The 23494-nt window shown below is 42.8% G+C and overlaps 1 protein-coding gene and 1 long non-coding RNA gene across 8 annotated transcripts in view; one reads left to right on the top strand and one right to left on the bottom strand.

Moving 5' to 3' along the window:
* The window catches only part of LOC121100202, a 35160-nt gene that overhangs the window by 2236 nt on the left and 9430 nt on the right, over positions 1–23494 (top strand). The window contains exon 3 of the long non-coding RNA XR_005831934.1: positions 3147–3291. This is a non-coding gene — a long non-coding RNA (uncharacterized LOC121100202). The remainder of the gene's footprint in view (positions 1–3146; positions 3292–23494) is intronic.
* The window catches only part of CAPN3 (calpain 3), a 49933-nt gene that overhangs the window by 24802 nt on the left and 1637 nt on the right, over positions 1–23494 (bottom strand). The window lies entirely within an intron of this gene.

Raw genomic sequence — 23494 nt, 5'->3', positions numbered from 1 at the left:
ATATATATATATATATATATATATATATATATATATGCCCTCATATATATGTATATGCCCTCATATATATATATATGCCCTCATATATATGAGGGCTTGAACTCACAACAGGGTGCCCCGAGGGCACATTTCTTTACTCAAGCTAACCCAGTACGCACGGCCCAGCAGCTTTCAGTCCGCTACCACACATTATGTGCAGCCCAACAGTGGCCAACAGAGGGTGCTCTTGTTTTTTTTCTATGTCTTAGGGTTTTTTGTTTTTTAAATTTTGTTATTGTTATATTAGTCACCATACAGTACTTCATTAGTTTTTGATGTAGTGTACGCTTTGTTTTTTAACTTCGAAAATTCTGAAATAATTGCAGATTCTTTGTTTTGGTTTTAACGCCATTCCTCAGAGCCTGAAGAAGTCTTGCTGTCCCTGTGACCCAGCCCTCCCTCGCTGTCTCTCTCCCCGTGCCACCCCCATCATGACAACTCAAAATACCCGAGTGAGTTGCAGCTCCCTGTACTCAGGGGTCTCTCCCTGCTCCTGGATGGAATGTCTTGCTTAGATCATACCACATGCACCTTCTGTCTGAAACTCTTAATGCAATGGAAGGATAAACCCCAAACAAGAATTCTTAAAAAGATAACCTGTAGGGGGAAGGAGAGAATAAGGTAGTGGGAATAGGGATGGAAGCAAAAGTGAATATAACTGAAAAGAGTTTTGACTTAGGAACCAAGTAAATTTGTACATAATTAAAAGCCAACAGTGCCTGGCTGCTCAGTCCATAGGGTGTTGCTACTCTTGATCTCAGGGTGGTGAGTTCAAGCCCCAAGTGGGGCATGGAACCCTACTTTAAATAAATAGCCAAAATTAAAGGAAAAACCAGTTTAAAAAGCAGTCTATAAAAGCTGAAAGCAACTTGAAGCAAAGGAGCCTAGCTGCATATCAAGTTGGTGGCATGACCGACCACACACATAAAAAGAATTACTTCAAGTGACTTAAAATATAATATTTTGATTCTTTATTCCTTTTGGGATATATCCTAAGGTCAAAAACCCAAACCATAAAGAAATATGAATCATAAGAAATAATAATAATAATGTCATTATTTTAAAACTTTGACATGTATGCTACATGATAAATAAGAACTTATATTAACGTCATTAGGTACCAAGATTTTTTTACCATAAAAATATGTAAAATTATAAAATCAAATAATTTAAGTAACAACTCTGCAATGTTAAAGTTGAATTAGATATATAAATATAAATCATGATTTATTTTTTTGCTAAGAAAATATTTCCTATCTCTCTGCATTAAAAACAACTAAACAACCCCCATCAAAAAAATTCCCCCCAAAATCTAGAAGTAGTAACAATCTGGTAATAAAGAGAACATCAACATCGAGAGGAAGAAGCAGGCTCATAGCAGAGGAGCCTGATGTGGGGCTCGATCCCACAACGCCGGGATCACGCCCTGAGCCGAAGGCAGACGCTTAACCACTGTGCCACCCAGGCGCCCCTATTATTATTTTTAAAGTAGGCTCCTTGCCCAATGTAGGGATAGAGCCCCCAACCCCGAGACCAAGAGTCACATGCTCTACAGACTGAGCCAGCCAGGATCCCCCAGATTGTGGTTTTTAAAAACCACTTCCCACAAAGAAAACGTAAAACTCATTATTCCAGATAAGACTCCTTCCTCTTTTTAAAATTTTTATTATTTTTTAAAAGATTTTATTTATTTATTTGAGAGAGAAAGAAAGAGAGAACAAGCAGTGAGGGAGAAGCAGACTTCCTTCTGAGCAGGGAGCCCAAAATGGGGCTCAATCCTAGGACCCTGATATCACGACCTGAGCCAAAGGCAGCCGTTTAACCAAATGAGCCACCCAGTCGCCCCCCCCCTTTTTTATAAAGATTTTTATTTATTTGAGAGAGAGCACGTGCACATGCAGTGGGGCTGGGGAGGGGCCTAGGGAGAGGGAAAAACAGACTCCCGACTGAGCAGGGAGCCCCAGGCCTAGGCAGGGCTGGATCCCAGGACCCCAAGATAATGACCTGGGGCAGATACTTAACCAGCTGCGCCACCCAGGTGCCCCAAGACTCCTTCCTTTTAAAAAGAAACCAAGTAAGGTATAGCGGGCACGTTTTTTGGTCTCCCCAGTGTTTTGCTTCCTTGGAAAAAAGCCCCTTCTCCCAGAATTACACCTCACCATTTCACTGGGGAACAACTCCACGGTCAGCCCACGCCCCTCTGGTGAGCTTCCCCCTTCCCCCAGCTCCGGACATATAGTAGGGGCAATTAGTGAGTGAGCATGATTGGTTCAGGGGTGGGCACATGACCAAATCTGGGCCAATGAGGTATCGGCTAAGACTTTTGCAGTAACTATTGAGAAAAAAAAAATTTAGACTTGAGACCCTTGGTCTGCGCTGGGATTGGAGGCATCGACCCCTGAGCAATCGAAAATCCACATATCACTTTTGACTCCCTAAAAGCTTAATTACCAGTAGCTACTCTTGACTGGAAGCCTTACCGATAAGCTAAACAGTCGCTTAACACATATTTTGTATGTCGTATGCTATACTGTGTTCTTACAATAACATAAGCTGGGAAGAAGAAAATATTATTAAGAAAATCATAAGGGAGAGAAAATACATTTACAGTACTATACTGGATTTATTTTTTTTAAAATCCATGTATAAGTGGCCCTATGCTGTTTAAATAAGGGTCAGCTGTACATTCTTCTGCTAGAGCTGCTAAGCTGGCAGAATGTCATCCTGAAACTGCCAGTGGCACCTTTGCCCCTTGCGAAGTTAGTCTGCTTGAGAATAAAGCCAACTCAGAGGAAACAGATGGGGATGGGGGGCAGAGAAGGAAGTGATGGCACATAGATAAACAGAGGATAGATAGATCTATAGATAGATGCTATTAGGGACTGTGTCCTGATGAGATGGTTTGAGGGCTGGATTTAGGTGTGTCAAAATCCAACATCACCCTTGAACATTCAAATTATAGGAGCTTTTCTTTTGGTTTAAGCTAGTTTGAATTGGGTCTCTGTTACTTGTCAGCTGAAACCCTTGGCTATTGGATGTTCTGCCCTGTTATAAGGAATATATTATTATAGTGACTCAAATACGTGACTTGTAGCTACATGTTTTAGTTGTTACAGGTATAGCTTCCTCTCCTCGGGACTACGTATTCAGAAGCCCGCGTCATCTTCCCACTGCCCACCAATTCCAGGGCTGGCTACTTGGAAAGACAACAGCAACTACTCTGATATCTCGTCCCTCTGTTTGGAGGTCCAGGTATACTTTTTGCGGTAGTAGGTTCCCCAATATACCACATTTACCTTCAATACCACCTCAGCCACGGTTCACCAAACATTAATTGAGCCCCCAGGTATGTACAGAGCTGGAGAATTAAGGGTACAATAAAAATGGGAAATCGTCCCTGCCTGCCCTCCAGGAAACCCACAGCCTAGAGGCTCTTAACTGTTTGTCCTCATAAAAGACGTCTGTTTGGTGAGGATCAGTTTATTGCAGGTTAATTCGTAAACACGCTCTGATTTGCCTAGATACACCCTCCCTACCACCTACTTCTCCCTCTCTCCTTACTTAAAAATATTGCGTAAATATCCCCTAGAGGGTCTGAGACCTGTTTATGTTGGATGATATGAACAAAGGGTAAATGGTCCCAGCTCTGTCATTTCAGCTTGGGGACCTAAGATTTCTAGCTATTCCTTTGGCTATAATTTAGCCTGGAGACTGGATCTGTCAGTGATGGAGTCCCAGCATAAGCAACAGTTGACCATTTCCTCAGTTCTTGGGTACCATGGTTTGCACAGTGACTCCAAACTTCTATTATTTACCTCCATCAGTAAAATACTTTAAACATGCAAACCTATGTAAGTATTCTTATTGGTTTTAAATTATATATGTGTATATTGATTGTCCTAACATATACTGTGCATTATAAAATAAATAGAAACATACACTTAGAAGGATGGGCTAAAATATATGTGGAGGACTTCTGGTTCCGTCCCAACATGTGAAGAGCTTGAAAGTCCTCACTCCTGTCCATACCACAAGAAAAAGCTGAACAGACTGAAAATCAGCATCTTTGCTTGGACCCATCAGAAACTGAGGTGGCAGGGCGATCCACCACCCTGAAATATGGACATAAGTGAAACTAGAAAGTTACAGCTGAGATCTGCTTATCTAGAGCAGAAGTGCTGAAGCCATGAAGTGGTGGGAACGCTTAACTGGTATTTTGATGAATTTCTGGAGGCCAAGTGTGGACTAGCATGAGAGTGAGAAACTTCTGGAGTCCACAGTCTTGGGACGATCCTCCCCGCCCCCCATACTTTCATGGTTTTTACCTCCGAAAATCCCACCAAGTTCTCGTGGTGAAGATCTAAGAAAGACCCCTCTCTTTTCCAGAGTCTTACCTAAGTTGGGGGAAGGGCATTGCGCCCCTTTCAGCCTTCCTTTCTCACCTAAGAAGGGAAAAAACACTATACCAATGGGGAAATGTGTATGAAGGTCACACAGGCCCATTAAAAATGGAGATTTAATCATTAGATTATGAACACTTCCCCTCCCACCTGAACACCACATTAACAGGGCTTCCGTGTAATAACAGCCACTTAGAGCTGACAAGCTTCAAGGTGCGAACACTGAGGGGGAATACCTAGGAAAGCCCAAAAGCAAGAAGAGCGTGAGGCAAAGGACAAAACAAAAATAGTAGAGGAATTTGAAGGTTCTGGCACCTGCAGCTGTAGGAGGCATTAAACACTGCACAACTCCTAGTCAGGCTAACGTAAATCCTCATGCCAAAGGCTTATCCATCTCAGTTCTTATTACCCAAAACATGTCTGGCTTTCAGCAAAAAGTACAAAGGATGCCAAAAGGCAAACAAAAATAGTCTGAAGAGAGAAAGCAGAACTCGGTTCAGATATGACACCGATGTCAAAATTATCAGCTAGGAATCATTATTATAATAACCATGATGAGTACGTCAAGGAGTCTAATGGAAAAAAGTAGATAGTGTGCAAGAAAAGATGGGTAATATAAGCAGGGAGATGAAAACACTAAGAAAGAATCAAAAGGAAATGATGTAAATAAAAAACTCTAAAACATGTATTTGATGGGCTCGCCCATAAACTGGGTAAAGACGGGGGGGAAGCAGTGAGACTGAAAGTGAGACAAGAGGAAATTCCCAAAGTGAAATGCAAAGGGAAAAATAATGAAAAAAAACCCCAAAGCCAAAAAAACCAGAACAGAACATCCAAAAACTGTGGGATAATTTCAAAAGATATAACACATGCATTACTGGAATACCGGAGGAAAAGAAAGAGAGAACAGAGCAGAAGAAATATCTGAAGTAGCAATGGTCAAGAACTTTGCACAACTAGTGACAGATACCAAACCACAGATTCGGGAAGCTCAAAGAACATCAAATGGTGTAAGTACCAGAAAAATACAGCAACACAAAACTATACTTAGGCATATCATATTCAAACTGCAGATAGCCAAAGACAAAAATGTTGAAAGAAGCCAAGAGGGGAAAAATACCTTTCCTGTAGAGGAATGAAGATAATAATTATAGGAGACTTCTCTTCAGAAGCCGTGCAAGCAGGAAAGACTGGATTGAAATCAATCAATCAAGTAATTAATTATTAAAAATAAATAAATAGTATTAAGTAGGCTCCATGCTGGGGCTTGAACTCATGACCCTGAGATCAAGACCTGAGTTGAGATCAGTTAACAGACTGAGCCACCCAGGTGCCCCTGGATTGAAATATTTAATTGATGAAAGAAAAACCCACCAAACTTGAATTCTATATGCAAGGAAATTATCTTTCAAAACTGAAGGAGAAGTAAAGACTTTCTCAGTCAAGTAAACCCAGAGAATTCATTGCTAACAGACTTGCCTTGCAAGACATGTTAAAAGAAGTGCTTCAGGGAGAAGGAAAATGATAGGGGTCAGAAACCTGGACCTACATATAGAAAGGAAGAGCTTCAGAGAAGGAATCAATGAAGGTAGAATAAAACTTGTATTTTTCTTTTTCTTAATCTAAAGATAACTTTTTTTAAAGTAACAATAATAACAGCGTGTTATGATAGCATATGCACAGGTGAAATGAATAAAGGGAAGCTAGGGAGGCCCTGGGCATTTTCTATTATAAAGTGTTAGACTGCATGTATAATGGCATAGTGTTACTTGAAGGTGGAGTGAAGTTACTTGTAAATGTATATTGGAAACTGTAGCATAGCCATTAACTTAAAACAAGTATAATTGATGCACTTAAGAGAGGAGATAAAATGGAATCATATAGAACATTAAATTACTAGAAAAGGCAGAAAGGGGGTGAGAGGAAAAGCAAAGAACAATTATAACAAATAGAAAACAGTTACAAACATGGTAGATAGGAATCCAGCTGTACCATAATCTCTTAAATGTGAATGGTCTAAATACACCAATGAAAAACTAGAGATTGTGAGCACGGATTAAGAAAAGAGGCTGGACTGTTTGTTGTCTACGAGAAACTCCCTTTAAGCATAAAGACTTGGGGAGCTGGAGCAGGGCCTACCATGCTAGCACTAGTCAAAGAGAAGCTGGGGTAGGTGTACTGATTTCAGATGAAGCCGACTTCGTAACAAAGAATATTAGAGATAAAGAGTCGCCTCACATAATGATAAAGGAATCAATTCTCCAAGAAAGCACATGGTCCTAAATGTGGATGCACTACGTCGCATCGTAAGAAGCCTGGCTGCTCAGCACAGACCTTTCTGTACAAAGGGAAGCTGCGCATCCGTAACGAGCCAGCCTTAGGCGGAAGGTTCACAAGGCATCTCCGGCCTCCCACAGCCTCCTGTTTCTTAACTGTTCACCACCTTCCATGGAACTCTCCTTGAAATTGTGAGCCCTAGTGCTCTTAGCCACGCCACTTTCCCATCCCCAGAATACCCGCTCTCAAGAAGACTTGATAATCAATTATGCCTTACTATTTTACTATGAATTGAAGCCAGCGCATCAGCTCTCTTAAAAATATTTGCAGGCTCAGAGACCTGTAAAGGGTTATAATAACCTCCGGATCAGGAATAGAAAATAACATCTCCAGTTTCAGGAGGAAACAGGAAGGCATTCTGGGGGCACATGGTGGCTCAGGCGGTTAAGATCCGCAAGAGAACCTTGATAAGCCCCTTGCTCAGGTCGTGGATCCGCGGCGTCAGGCTCTGGACCACCTGACCTCCTGTGCCCAAGTCCTGAAGCCCCGCCCCTCCCATCCCTACCTTTGGCCTTTTCCACATGATGGCCTTCATCTTGGTTTTCTGGCTCAGCTCATGGGAGCCCAGGGCCTGAACACCTGCTGGGAACACACGGTCTTCAAAGAGGCACTTCTGAGCTAGGCACCGTCGTCTGAGAACCACAAAATCCTGCCCCTCAAACTTGAGGGGCTGTGTGACAGTGCCCTCTCCATTTCTCCTGTCCCTCTCCCTGATCACGCGGTCACAGAAGAATCCTGGCAGCAGGTAGGGCATGGTGACCGCTCAGGGAGTGGAGCTGGGCCTTCGCTGCGGCCTCCCTCCCCCTGCGCCCTCAGTCCAGGCCTAATCCTCCCATGAATGGGCTGGAGCCTATATAGCTCCTCCACCCTCAGCTGCGCGATGCAAATGAACAGAGCCCAGAGAAAGGCCGTGGTCAGAGTCAGCAGCTTTGGCTGGAGGCCCCGGAGCCCACGGTCAAGGGGCAACACCATGCCAGTCAGAGAGGGAGCCAGCAAGGGGAGCGAGAGAGCCAGGGACAGCCCCAGGACAGGCCACAATGGCTCGGAGACCTTTAGGGTACTTCCATCAGCCTTGCTGGGATTCTTTCTTTAAAAAGAAAAAATATAGCTACTGAGAGGCTTACCCTGCCTCAGCAAAAGGCATTCATGCCTTTGACACTGGTGGCCAATGAGGTATAGCGTGGGGCCTTCGAAACATGCTGTATACACTAATCCTATACAGGCTGCTGAATGCATAGAAGGAATCTGCTCCAAGCCATTGTCTGAGGTTAATGAAGCCTTCATTCTCCTGGTGTCCCTGCCCCATCCCCCCAAAGACCTTGACTGGCCATTCAGGGACTCTGCTCTGTGGAGGGTGGGTAACGCGGCCTCAAACGCAAGTCCCTGTTAGAGTAGGCCCCGTGGCAACAAACCGACTTCCACGGTTACAAATTCAGGACCCTTGAGGCAGAGAATGTGGGTGGGGAAGGAAGGATACATGTGTGTCAGAATTACATTCACAAGAAAGCCCAGCTTTTTCGAAGTTTCACCATGCTTCCACGGACACCTCGAACTCGAGAGCTGGGCGCCGATGCAGGTGGACACTGGGGCCTGGCAGCCTGCCCCCGAGGGGGATGCTGGCCCTGTCCAGTCACTGACTCCAGCCAGCCTGCATCTCCTCTGGGCTCCTGCCAGTGTGGTCTTCGGGCGACCTGCATCAGAATCACCTGGGATGCCAGTTTAAAAATGCAGATTCCCAGGATTCACCCTAGACTGAAGTATTCAAATATTCTTGGTAGGGGTCTGGGACTCTCCAGTTTGAAGAAGCAACCCAAGAGATTCTTATGTCCAGTAGGGTTTGAATCCATGACATTAGCATTACAGAAGTACCGTAATAGCTCAATATAATCTTTGAGGTCAGTTCTTTTAAGAAATAAGTATATTTTTATTACATTTACACGTGAAGAAAGTTTTTAAAAAATCGAACAATACAAAAGGTACATAGAGGAATAGCAGTCTTTTGCCCTGCAAATTCCTTTCCTCAGAGACAGCCACTTTTAATTCATTTTTTTAAAGATTTCATTTATTTATTTATTTATTTATTTATTTATTTATTTATTTAGAGAGCAGGAGGAGGGGCAGAGGGAGAGGGAAAGAGAGAATCTTAAGCAGACTCTGTGCCAAGTGTGGAGCCTGACCTGGTGCCTGACCTCATGACCTTGAGCCAAAATCAAGAGTGAGACACTTAACTGACTGAGCCACACAGGTGCCCCCACTTTTAATTCTTTCAGTGATTTCTTCTGGTATTTACCTCTATATTTCTAAATAATATCTTTATATTATTACTTTTTAATTTATTGTTTTTTTTAAGAGTCCAATCTTTCATCCTGGATCTCTCTTTATTTTTTTATAGATTTATTTATTTATCTATTTATTTGAGAGAGAGAGAGAAAGAGAGAAAGCACGGGGGGAGGGGCTGAGGGAGAGGGAAAGAGTCCCAAGTGGATTCCATGCTGAGCTCAGAGCCTAACATGGGGCTCGATCTGAGGACCCTGAGATCACAGCCCAAGCCGAAACCAAGAGTCAGAGGTTCAACTGACCGAACTACCCAGGCGGCCCTAATTTATTATTCTTAGAAAGTATCAGCAGAGTTCCTATTTTGACAAACGAGATTTAGACTTCTCACATTATGCTTTACCCACCATCTTCCCAAAATAGTTATGTCATAAATTTTGGTAAAATTAAAATTCAGTATTTACTTGAATATGATTAGGTGAATATTGTTCACTTCTTAGCTAAGTGCTATGCTGTATTACACTTCCTTTCTGTATAAATGTTTCTTTTCTCTTGTTCTTTGTAATTTTCTGATTTCCTATGTATCTATCGATGCTTTTCCTCAGCAGTATTTTTTCCAAGTATTAAACTCATCGGATAACCTAGTGGGTCCATTGCTCTCTCCCCCAGGCCTTTCTTTGCAGCCTCATTCTCCCGTACAGCCTGGACTGGCTGCCCTTCAGATGAGGAGCGGTGGCCTGGGACTGACTGTGCCTTTCTGGGTGGAGTCCCATTTCCCGGATCTTAACTCTTCTTTGGTTTACTCCTTGATTGGACTGGCAAACAATTTGCAGCTTCCTAAGTAAGGATGCATGGGAGCTAAGTCGCCTGAGTCCTTGCCCAGCTAACTCTGTTTTCTACTTTTGCATGTGATTGAGAATTTGGCTTGATATTTGAAGTGGAAAAGCATTTTCCTTCAGAATTTTTAAGGCCGGTTTCATTGCTTCCAGCATCTGGTGCTGTTGAGAAGTATGGTGTAAGTTTGATCCACATTCCTTTGTATGGGACCTACCGTATCCCTCCGAAAGCTTTTAGGGTTTTCTACCCTTCCCTCCTATTTCTCCCTCCCCAATTCCAAAAGCCACATTTATGGGCTTCGGTATGAGTTTATTTTTTTAATTCTTTGTGCTGGGCACTCAGTGACTCCTTTCAATATAGAGACTTTTGCCCTCAGTTCTGGAATATTATATTATTTCTTTGACATTTCTCTCCCTTTCAATTATTTCCTTCCTTCCTTCCTTCTTTCTTATATTCCTTTTTCCTTTTTTTTGAAACTTTAAAAAATCAGATGTTAAACCTCCTCTAATTCTATTGTATTTTCCTATTTTTGTTTGTTCTACATCCTAGACTTCCTTGATTTTATATTTTAACCCTGCTATTGAAAATTTAAATTTCAGGGCACCTAGGTGGCTCAGTCGGTTAATAACGTGTCTGCCTTTGGCTCAGGTCATGATCTCAGGGTCCTGGGATCGAGTCCCATTATATATTGACATATATAATGTCAATGATATAGGCACCCCATAGCTGCTTTTTTTAAAAAACTAGAATCCAATTAAATTTCACACATTGAAATTTAACAATTGGATTAGGGGGCACCTGGGTGCCTCAGTTAGTTAGGCGTCTGCCTTCGGCTCAGGTCATGATCTCAGGGTCCTGGGATTCAGCCCCGCATTGGGCTCCCTGCTTGGTGGGGAGTCTGCTTCTCCCTCTCCTTCTGTCCCACCCATTGCTTGTGATCTCTCTCTCTCTCCCTCTCTCAAATAAATAAATAAAATCTTTAAAAAAATAAAAATAAATTAACCTTTAAAAAATAATTGGATTAGGTGATGTTGAAGTGGGCACTAGTGAACTAGAGGGAGATCAGAAGAAATCACCTGGAATATCACACAGAGAATCAAAGAGATGGGAAAGTTTTTAAAAAGAAAGAGAAAAAAGGTTAAAATATACATGAGATAGAGCAAAGTAAGTTCACCATATATCTAATTGGAGTTCCAGAAGAAGATAATAGAAAATATGAAAAGAATTAATATTCTAAGACATTTTTTAGGATTGATCAATGACTCCAATCCTCAGATTCAGGAATCCCAATGAATACTGAGCAGGAAAGATATACAGAAATATATGTTGAGACAATCATAGAGATATTGCAGAATACCATAGACAGAAAATCTTAAAAGCAGTCAGAGAGAAAAGGCAGATGGCTTAGTAAGGGACACCAATTAGAATGACTGCTGATTTGAGCAGGAATGTAAACCAGAACATATTAATGAGAATTGACCTATGACTCATTACCCAGGAACACTATTTCTTGAGGGAGAGCAAATTTTGTACAAATAAAAATTGAGAATGCTTACTACAAATAGACCCTCAGTGAAGAAACTTCTAAACAAGGTCCTTTAGGAAAAAGCAAAATTATTCTAGAAGGAAAAGTCTAAGACTCAAGAAGAAACAGTAAAAAAAAGAAATTGGTAAACATGTATATCTCAGTGAATATTGACTGTTTTAAAAATTGTAATATTTTTTATTTTTTAAGGTTGTAAAATCAATATGGAACTAAAATTATGAGCAACAACAGCAGATTAGTAGGAAGAGGAGTACTTGGAGTCAATGTGCCTTAGTGTTCTCATACTGTTTATGAGGAAAATAAAGCTATTGATCAATTTCAGGCTTTGTCAAGATGAAATGTATGTTAATCATTTAGGGCAACCACTGAAAAAACAGAAATAGTCAATAACTTCCAAACTAGTAGAAAGAAAAAAATAAAATAAAACACTTTTTACATTTTTTAGGCAAGGGAGGGGCAGAAGGAGAAGGAGAGAGAGAATCTTAAACGGGCTCCATGCCCTGCATGGAGCCTGACGTGGGGCTTGATCTCACAACCCTGAAATCATGACCTTAGCCAAAATCAAGAGTTGGACACTTAGGGATCCCTGGGTGGCTCAGTCGTTAAGCGTCTGCCTTCGGCTCAGGTCAGGATCCCAGGGTCCTGGGATCCAGCCCTGCATTGGGCTCCTTGCTTCTCCCTCTGCCTGCTGCTCCCCCAGCTTGTGCTTGCTTGCTCTCGCTCTCGCTCTCTCTCTCTGGCAAATAAATAATAAAATCTTAAAAAAAAAAAAACAGAGTTGGATGCTTAACCAACTGAGCCACCCAGGAGCCCTGAGAAAACTTTTAATACATTTTTTTAATGGCGGAAAGAGGAAAAAGGAAAGCTTAAAAAGTAATATCAACAGAAAGGTTATGGTTAAGACGATAGAAATAAATCCAATATATATCAATGTTCATCAGCAGTGTAAATGGACTAAAACCTTCAGTTAAAAGACAAAGGTTTTCAGATTGGAAATTTTTTTTTTAACTCTAAGCAGTTTATAAGAAATACACCCAAGACATGAGGACATAGAAATCTATAGCAAGTCTATTCAACAGTGAAACACTAAGATTGATTTCCCTTTAAAATTAGGAGCCAGACAGATTCTGTTATCTTCTTTATTATTAATGATGCTGGAGGGTTTAGCCAGTGCAGTAAAACAGGAATTAGGTTGCTGAATACAGTTGTGTATAATGCACTGGGTGGCCCTGTCATTATTTACAAATGACCTTACTATCTATACAGAAACAGAACCTACAGACAAATAACTTGGGATCTATAATCAAATTGTTAGAATTACTAAGAGTTCAGTGAATATATTGGATATAAAAGTCAAATGGATGTTTATGCCTGAGAAATTAAGTACAATATTAAGAAAGAAGCCCTAATAACAACAAAAACAAAAGATGCCTAGGAAGAAATCTGACAAAGGATGTTCAAGACCTTTATGGAGAAAATTATCAAAGAACTTGATTAAAATATACTAAAAGAGGGGTGCCTGGGTGGCTCAGTCAATTGAACATCTGCCTTCAGGTCAGGTCATGATCTTGGGGTCCTAGGACGGAGCCCTGCATTGGGCTCCCTGCTCAGTGAGGAGCCTGCTTCTCCCTCTCCCTCTGCCCCTGCCCACCACTCGCGCTCTCTCTGTCTCTCTCTGTCAAATAAATAAATAAATAAATAAATAAATAAATAAATAAATAAAATCTTAAAAAAAAAGATACTAAAGGAGACCCAATTAAATGGAGAGACATCCCTTCTTCATGGATAAGAAGACTCAGTATTGTCAAGACATGCATTCTTCCCAGATTGATTCAATGCAATCTCAGTAAAAATCCCAACAGGATTTTGGGTGGAACTCAACATCCTGATTCTAACATTTAAATGGAGGGGCGCCTGGGTGGCTCAGTGGGGCGCCTGGGTGGCTCATTTGTTAAGCGTCTTGCCTGGCTCAGGTCATGATCCCAGCATTCTGCTCAGTGGGAAGCCTGCTTCTCCTTCTCCCACTCCCCCTGCTTGTGTTCCCTCTCTCGCTACCTCTCTGTCTGTCAAATAAATAAATAAAATCTTTAAAAAATAATAAAAATAAAATAAAATTTAAATGGAAAGGCAAAGAGCCAGATATAGTTAAAACAATACTGAAGAAGAAAAACAAGTTGGGAGTACTTGCTCTACTGAATGGCAAAACTTATTGGCACTAGGTGTGGGGTTGGCACAAAGATCAGTAAACACAAGTGGAACACGGTAAAGAGTGCAGAAACAGAACCACACGTGGGTAGACATTTGATCTGTTTAAAAAGTGACATTACAAAATAGAAGAGAAAGGATTTGAAAAAAAAAATAAATTGTGCCGGGAACATCAACTATCCATATGGAAAAACAACAAAACGTGATCCCTATCTTATATAAGAAAAATCATTTCTCGATGGATTATAGACCCAAATATAAAGGCAGAAAAATTAAGTTTCTAAATGATAATAAAGAAGAATGACTTTGGTTTAGGAAAAAAAGTGTTTTTAATTTTAATTTTAATTTTTTTTTTGAGAGAGAGAGCATGTGTGCAAGCAGGGTCGGGGGGTGGGGGGCAGAGGGAGAGAGAGAAACTTAAGCAGGCTCCACACCCAAAGCAGAGCTCAGTGTGGGGCTTGATCTCATGACCCTGAAATCATGACCTAAGCCAAAATCAAGAGTTGGAAGCTTAACTGATGGAGGTTCCCAGGTGCCCCTAAGGAAAACTTTCTTAACAGAACATAAAAAACACTAACTATAAAGGAAAAAAATAATAAATTAAGAATTAATTTAGAACTTTTAATTAAGAGCTTTTAGTTAAGAATTTTTAAACTAAGAAAACCCTTAAGAGAGTGAAAAGGCAAGTCGCAAAGTGGGAGAAAATATATTTTTTAAGGATTTTATTTATTTATTTGAGAGAGGGAGAGAGTGCACAAGCAGGGGGAGGGGCAGAGGAAGAGGGACAAGCAGACTCCTCGCTGAGCAGGAAGCCGGACACGGGGCTCGATCCCAGGACCCTGAGATCATGACCAGAGCTGAAGTCAGATGCTTAACTGACTGAGCCACCCAGGTGCCCCAAGAAGATATTTACAGCACATCTAACCACTAAACAATCAGTATCCAAACATGCCTATAATTCAAGTTGAGCAAGACAAACTCAATAGAAAAACTAGCAAAGACAGGTATTTAATGGACAGAGAGATAATTAATGCTCAAGAAATACATGAATGTATGAAAAGATGCTCTGCCTCATTCATAATCAGGAAAATGCATCGTTTCATACATTTCTCGGCTATTTCTGTCCCTGTCCCTCCCGTTTTCAGCATTTTACTGCTGAGATATTTCAGCTTCTTCGCTATGATGTCTAGAGCTCTGTCCCCATCTGGAGGAGCTGCTGGCTTGTGGAATTCAGGGGTAGGCAGTCCCACTTATTTATTGAATTTTCACTTTTGCCCGAACTTACCTCCCCCACCCCACCCCGGCATGGCGCCGAGTCAAGAGAGGGGTGGTTCTCAATGGGGTATCTCATCCTGCCCTTGATTTACCATCATCATTATTGACTCACTGTGCTCGGTATGTCATTTACAACACATCGTTTGCTCTTTACAACAACTCTATGGAAGTAAGGATTTTCATATTCTTTCCACAGAGGAGGGAACTGAGACCTGAAAATGGTCAGTAACCTCCCTGAGGTCACCTGGTTAAGAGGTGGAGTTGGGATTCAAACCAGGGTTGTCTGGCTTTAAAGCCTGTGCCCTTCATCAGTGTGTTATGCTCTCGTCCTTTGCTGCCGCTGCTCCTAGGAATTGCTACCTTACTTGAACACCTACTAGGACTTTGAGGGCGCGAGCTCAGAACGGCTATGTGATGACAGTATTGCTGTGCCCATTATAGGCGGAACATTGTTCATACATTCATGTATTTCTGGATCTTTTGTTACTTGCTGTCCATGAAATGCCCATCTTTTGTGAATTTTTCTATTGCATTTGTCTTTTTCAACTTGAATTGTAGGCATCTTTGGATACTGATTGCTTATTGGTTAGATGTGCTGTATAAATATCTTCTCCCACTTCATGAGTTGCCTCTCTAAAGGTTTTTTGTTTGTTGTTGTTTTTTTTTTATTTAATTTAAAATTTTTTTATGTAAAGTTCGATGATTCATTAGTTGCGTATAACACCCAGTGCACCATGCAATACGTGCCCTCCTTACTACCCATCACCGGTCTATCCCATTCCCCCACCCCCCTCCCCTCTGAAGCCCTCAGTTTGTTTCTCAGAGTCCATAGTCTCTCATGCTTCATTCCTCCTTCTGATTACCCCCCCTTTCTTTATCCCTTTCTTCTCCTACCCATCTTCCTAGTTCTTATGTTCCATAGATGAGAGAAACCATATGATAATTGTTTGTTTGTTTTTAAGTAGGCTCCATGCCTGGAGTGGAGTCCAACGTGGGGCTTGAACTCACAACCCTGAGATCAAAACCTGAGCTGAGATCAAGAGTCAGATGCTTAACTAACTGAGCCCCCCAGGCATCTTAAGGGTAATTATTAAACTTTTTAAAAAAGATTTGTTTATTCATGTAGGGGGTGCAGAGGGAGAGGGAGAGAGAGTCTTTTAAGCAGACTCCACGCTGAGCACGGAGCCCCATGTGGGACTCAATCCCACCACCCTGAGATCACACCTGAGCTGAAACCAAGAGTCGGTTGCCCAGCCGACTGCACCACACACGTGCCCCAATTTGACTTGTTAGTGGCTGAGCCAGCCAGGGTCTAGATGAGGTCTGTTTGGTTCCAAATTTAGTTTTCTCAACACTCTGCAGGACGCCCTCAGGTCTTCCTCTTTGTAGCTAGCCCAGTGATCCCACTTCTCTAAACTGACGGAAGAGGATACTCTCAGTCAGATTGCAAGCAGACCTCCTGCTGAGCTGGGTTCAGGAAGGAGAAATAATATCCCTGGGAAAAGAAGCTACATCGCCAGCGACTGGGGCCTAGCCCTGGGAACAGAGGGCTCATGACACACAGCCTGGGTTTTCCTATAGTTCTCTTTCTTCCTCTCATTCCACACTGGCAGGGAGTAGCTTTTATTTTATGCCAACCAAGAGTTTTTTCTTTTCAGAGTTGAGTAACTCGAGCCTGGTGATCCCCTGGCTGGGAAGATACCCAGGGAGGAATGTTGCTTGTGGAGGCGATAGGGCCCGTGGAAGGGGCCGTGAGAGCAGGAGACCTCTGGTGTCACCACAGATGGTCAGGAAGCTTCCAACCTCAGGGTACCAATGCAGTGGCCAAGCACTGGGTGCTTGGGAGGTGGTGGTCTGCTCTCCTCCACATTTCACCCCTTTCCATTAGCTTCGCTTCAGACTAAAAGGAACCAGGCTATGTGCAAAAATGATTCATTCCAGGTCTGGGGGAAGAAATGTGCAATATAAGCCTGGGACATTTTGTTGTGGCCAGAAAACAAGGAAGTTATTTAAGATTAATAGGGTTGGGGGTGCCTGGGTGGCTCAGTTGGTTAAGCATCTGCTTTTGGCTCAGGTTATAATCCCAGAGCCCTGGCATGGAGTTCCGCATCGTGCTCCCTGCTCGGTGGGCAGCCTACTTCTGCCTCTTCCTCCGCCCCTTCCCCCACTTGTGCACGCCCTCTCTCTTTCTCCATCACATAAATAAATAAAATCTTTAAAAAAAAGGTGAATGGGGTCATGACAAATGATGCAGGCAGCTCGTAGGGGCCTCCCACTGTCCAAAGATGGGACAATTCGAACATCAAAAAATCATAACTATAGGGGCACCTGGGTGGCTCAGTCGTTCAGTGTCTGCTTTCGGCTCAGGGCGTGATCCCAGGCTCCTGGGATCGAGCCCCACATCAGGCTCTCTGCTGGGAGCCTGCTTCTTCCTCTCCCACTCCCCCTGCTTGTGCTCCCTTTCTCGCTGGCTGTCTCTCTCTCTCTCTGTCAAACAAATAAAATCTTTTAAAAAAAATCATGACTATAACGGATTAAAACATGTTGCAATGTTTCCTGCTAATCATACCCTTCATAGGGTACTGTTTTAAGCTGTGATATTTAAGAATACAGAGAACACAGGAATCATAGTCGATTCTTGCTATTCATGGTAGTTCTGTTCTATAAAGGGGCTGTGAAGGCGGAATTAGCGAGTATCGAACCATTGCTTTTGGAGGCCATACAGGATTAGATTCCTGTGAGTCTCTAGTCACATTTTTATCACTGATCAATACGTGCTCTTCAGTGTGTTCCTGCTTAAAGAGCTTATTTAATATATTTTACGGAGTCATTAACATTGAACTCACAGCCAACAGCACCAAAATTTGGGCTTGAATGAAGCTTATCTAATATGTCTTTTCTCCCTAAGGCACACCCTGGCCTTCTTGCACTTAGGAATACGAGACAGCACTTCACATTTTAAACAGAGAAATCACCAATCAGAAGTGCAAAAATGTGAAAAAAGCAGCACTGTTAGACTATGAAAAGGACACCTGTTTACAGGGTGAGAGCTAAGATGAGAAGGCCGAGTGTCGCCCTGATCTCATCTGGGAAAGTGTGTGGGAGGCGGCTCAGATTTTTCACTGCCCTACTACACATGTCTGCAGATGACCACAGAAGCGCCATGGATGTTGATTTTGGGTTACAAATAAATTTTAGTGAGTAGGTGAATTCACAAATACAGACTCCATGAATAATGAGGATCGACTGTATCCATGAATATGAGGATCATAGCACTGACACCCCCGGGCTGGAAAAACCACACTTCGGAGTAAAGTTAGAGAAGGTCTATGACTATTTGATCTGAGGCATCTAAAGGAAGGATGAGATTATTCACGGACAGGGAGGATTACTATGTACAGGAAATCTGCTGACTCTATTTTGCTATCTTCTGGGTCAGACCAGAGAGAAGGTACAAAAGTTGTGGCCAGGAGAGTTCTGGCTAAGGATGAGCTTTCAGACTATGAGAAGTACTAATATAGGCAGGTTATTGAAGGGGCTGGGAGCATCCGTTTTCCCTTCAAAACCTTGAATTCAGGAAAGAAACCCATCTCCCTGAAATGGCTAAAAGAAGTTCCCACACTATCCTAAAATGTATAAGGAGTTTTTGATAGCGGTTTTAATACTATCTTCCTGTTGTTCTGGGGAATATAATAAACTTCTAAAAGTTGTGATGGTGATTATTTAGACTTAAAGTTGGGATGAAAATGGTAAAGCAAGTGTTAGATTCTTTTTTTTTTTTTTTTTTTTGCTTTTTAAGGTTTATCCAAATTCCAGTTAACATACAGTGTAATATTCGTTTCAGGTGTACAATATAGTGATTCAGCACTTCCGTACAACACCCAGTGCTCATCAGGACAGGTGCCCTCCTTAATCCGCATCACCTGTTTAACCCATCCCCCCACCCACCTCCCCTCTGGTTACCACCAGTTTGTTTTCGATAATTAAGAATCTGTTTCGGGGGGCACCTGGGTGGCTCAGGCGGTTAACCGTCTGCCTTCGGCTCAGGTCATGAACTCAGGGTTCTGGGATTGAGTCCGAGTTGGGCTCCCTGCTCAGTGGGGAGTCTGCTTCTCCCTCTGCGCCTCTGCCCCTCTCCCCCGCTCATTCTTGCTCTCTCTCAAATAAATAAATTAAATCTTAAAAAAAGGAATGTTTCTTAATTTATCTCTTTCTCTTTTTCCCCATTTGCTGGTTTGTTTCTTAAATTCCACATAGGCGTGAAATCATATGGCATTTGTCTTTCTCTGACTTATTTTGCTTAGCATAATACTCCCTAGCTCTATCCGTGCCGCTGCAAATTGTAAGATTTCATTCTTTTTTATGGCGGAATAAGAGTCCCTGGCGTATGTATCCCACCTCTTCTTTATCCATCCCTCTATGGTTGGACACTTGGGCTGCTTCCATTTCGTGGCTGTTGTAAATACGCTGTTATAAGCATAGGGGTGCGTGTGTCCCTTTGCATTAGTGTTTGTGTTCTTTGAGTAAATATCCCCTAGTGCGTTTGTTGGATTGTAGGGCAGTTCTATTTTTAACTTTCTGAGTAAGCTCCATACTGTTTTCCACAGCGGCTGCACCGTGTGTCAGCTTCTCTTAGGCAGGGCGCTCACTCTCCAGGTGTCAGCTGGGGCCTCACGGCGCCCCAGAGATCTGGAGCTCCCACTTTGCAGCCTCTGAGAGGACAGAGCCCCTCCCCCCACCAGCGTGCAGTGGGTTCCTGGCAGTGTGCGTCTGTACGCCTCTCTTTCCCCACTACCGTGCTTTCCACACTCGCTTCTGGGTGTGTGGGCTCATCCTGTGTGTGTCACTGAAGACACTAACTTCCTCCCCTTACCGGCAGGTGACTTTCCTTGCCTCAGGCATTTCACAAGTTCGTGAGTAAAGCTACCTTTGGGTGTCCGGACACCTGGGTGGCTCAGGCAGTTAAACGTCTGCCTTTGGCTCAGGTGGGGATCCTGGGGTCCTGGGATGGAGCCCCACGTGGTCGGGAATCCCTGCTCAGCGGGGAGCCTGCTTCTCCCTCTGCCCCTCCCCCCATTTGTGCTTTCTCTCTCACTCGATCTCAAATAAATAAATGAAATCTTCAAAAAAAAAGATGTCTTTGCGTGTCAGGTCAAGTGGAGGGATGACACTGGGGTATGTGGCCTCTTGCCCCGTTGCCTCCCCTCCCCCCACTTTGGTTTCTGTTCTAGCTCCTTCCATCTTGTAAATAAACTAGCATTTTTTTTTCTTTTCTTCCCCCGCTAAACAGCAATCATGCCCACCCACAGAGAGAAATTATTCTTTCTGTAATTATAAGAATCTTCCTAATTTTTCCTTATGAGTTTTCCTCATGAAGAGAAAAGCTACAGTCTGCCATGCTGAAGACTCATATTTTGTTTAGCACACTTGGCTAAATATCTGTAAAAACATTCAAAGATAATTTTGTAGTGGTAACAAGACCTAACCTGAAAAATGTAATGATTTATTTATTATTGTCACTATTTTTAAATTTTTATTTATTTAAGTAATCTCTACACCCAACGTGGACCTCAAACTCGTGACCCCGAGATCAAGAGTCGCATGCTCTTCTGACTGAGACAGCCAGGTGCTCCTATTTGTTATTATTTTGCTTTTTTAATTGAAGTATAATTAACATACAGTGTTATATTAGTTTCAGGTGTACAACATTTAGGTGATGCTACAGTTCTGTATATTCCTCCGTGCTCAACTCCTTCAGTGTAGCCACCGTTTGTCACCAAAAACATTATTACAGTCTTATTGACTCTATTCCCTATGTTGCACTCTTCACCTCCATGACTTATTTATTTTATAACTGGAAGTTTTTACCTCTTAATCCTGTTTATCTATTTCACCCATCCCCCAACCCGCTTCCCTCCTGGTAACCACCAGTTTATTCTCTACATAAGAGCTTTTTTGTTTGTGTGTCTCTTTGTTTCTTTATTTGTTCATTTGTTTGGTATCTTAGATTCCACATTTGAGGGAAATCATTTGGTATTTGTCTTTCTCTGTCTGACTTATTTTACTTAGTATTATACTCTCTTGGTCCATCCGTGTTGTTGCAAATGCCAAGATCTCATTCTTATTTTATGGCTGAGTAATATTCCTCTGTGTGTGTGTGGGGGGGGGCACTTGGGCTGCTTCCATAACTTGGCTATTCTAAATAATGCTGCAGAAAACATTGGGGTGCATGTATCTTTTTGAATTAGTGTTTTTGTTTTCTTTGGATAAACACCCAGTAGTGGAATTACTGGATCATAATGTAGTTCTATTTTTAATTCTTTGAGGAACCTGTTTTCCACAGTGGCTGCACCAATTTATATTCCCACCAACAGTGCACAAGGGTTCCTTTTTCTCCACATCCTTGCCAATATTTGTTATTTTTGTGTCTTTTTGAGTCTAGCCATTCTGACAAAGTGATATTTCGTTGGTTTTGATTTGAATTTCCCTGATGAAATTGGGCAAGAGTAATCAGTTTTCCAGAGGTCCTGTTCTAGAAGCCCTTCTCTTCTGTCCAGGGGTTTGTCATCAAGAGAATTTGGCTCAACAGTTGGGAAGTGTTGCATGGTTTGTCTGCTTTCTGATTCTAGAAATAGATCATAGAAGGAAGGGCAAAAGGAATCAGCTTGGCCTGGAAGCTCAATGCATGAAGCTCCCTAGAGGAGGAGGAAGAGTGAGGTAGCATTGGTAAGTGACTGAGAAGAGATTATGGGTGTGCCTGGACAGGTGGCCTGGCTGTCCCTTCTTTGAAGAGGGAAAGGCTGAAACTGCAGCACCATATTAACTAGAATTATAGCTGGCTTAAATAATTCTCCCCTTATCATCATCATCATCATCATCATCATTGCCATCACCACCACCACCACCACCATCCAACTGTAATAAGTACTACTCAATTGCGAATAAATACTCAGATTGGCTTTCAGTGATTCTGTGCCTCAGGTAGTAGAAGCAGTAAGGGCCTCTCCTAGGACACGGTCTCCATTTCAGACTGCTCAAACCTGGTAGAAGTTACTACGTCTATGGAACGCATGGGAAACTTACATCTCCAAGAAGTGCTTTATACTTGAGAAAATTCTGGAATCATTTCACTGCTTCAGTTTCAATCAACCTGTGTGATTGCCCTTTCTGGACCTTAATCATTTCACCTGCACGCGAGGGGGTGTTGGTGTTGGGAGCACAGTTTGAAACAGGTCTTTTGGTGCCCCCAAGGTCACACTGACAAGGACAGTATAAATTTGAGGACTGACGTAGTGCCTAGAGCATAACAGACCCTTACATGGTTCTTATTAGTATGCAAGTCTTGTTTTTAAGACTAAAATCCACAATGATTTCACTAAAAACAGCATTTGTAAGTTTTTTTTTTCTCTGCAGTAGTATTAGAAAAGGCTTTTAGGGGGTGCCGGGGTGGCTCAGTCGGTTAAATGTCCAACTCTTGAGCTCAAGCTCAGGTCTTGATCTCAGGGCTGTGAGTTCAAGCCCTGCATTGGTTTCCCCACTGGGCATGGAACCTATTTTAAAGAAAAAGAAAGGTTTTTAGGAATATCCCCCCTCCCCCAACCGCCTTGGGGTGCTGGGCTGCCCTTATCTCTTGGAGCTCAACGCCTTCAGCTGTGGGTTTTCATTCACCGCCAGCAGCTGAGCACCCAGTGTGGGCCTGTATGGAAGCTTGAAGGAAGTGACACCTGAGCAGTGGAGAGAGGGTGAGGGGAGCAGATCAGATAAAAACAAGAAGGTCATTCCAGACAGAGAGCATGAACAAGAGCCTTGAGGTACAGGACCCGGAACAACAGAGCAGCTGAATGTGTCGGGATCCACGGGGAGAGGGTGAAGATGAGGTGGACAGGCGGGCAGGGGCCAGCTGGGGAGGGCCTGTAGCTCAGCTGTAAGGAGTTTGGGCTTATCCTGAAGGCATGAGGGGAGGGGAGAACAGTGTCATCGAAGATACTTCAGGGCAGCAGCTGGGCTGCAGAATGAAGTTCTTGCCAGTCCTTTCTTCTAAACTGAGGGTCCTCAGGGCAGTCGCAGGCCTTACCACAGAACTGTCAGGAAAGGAAAGGAGCCACGGACATTTCATCTCAGATTAGAAAGGAAAACACGGCTAATTGATGGCACTAGGTCCCAGAGTAACCTGATTAAGATAATGAGTAGCCCTGGGCCTCAGCGTCAACGATCTCCTCAGGGAGGGTTTCTCGCCCTGAATGGGGTTAGCTCCCCTTGCCTCGTGACCCCATAGCATCTGAATGTTCTCTCTTGAGAACATTTTCTCTTCCCTTCAGGATTCTAGACTCTAGGAGAGCAGGAATTTTTATCTTTCTTTCTTTTTTAAAAGATTTATTTATTTATTTGGGGTGGGGAGTGAGCAGGGGGAGGAGCAGAGGGAGAGGGAGAGAATCTCAAGCAGACTCCCCGCTGAGCACGGAGCCCAACTCGGGGCTCCATCCCAGGACCCTGAGATCATGACCTGAGCCGAAATCAAGAGCCGGACGCTTAACCAACTGAGCCACCCAGGTACCCCAATTTTTGTCTTTCTTGTTCACTA

Source organism: Ursus maritimus, unplaced genomic scaffold (genome assembly GCF_017311325.1).
Source record: "Ursus maritimus isolate PB19 unplaced genomic scaffold, ASM1731132v1 scaffold_35, whole genome shotgun sequence".
NCBI classification, from domain to species: Eukaryota; Metazoa; Chordata; class Mammalia; order Carnivora; family Ursidae; genus Ursus; species Ursus maritimus.
Note: the sequence above shows the minus strand (reverse complement) of the source record. Positions and strands in the feature narration are given on the sequence as shown.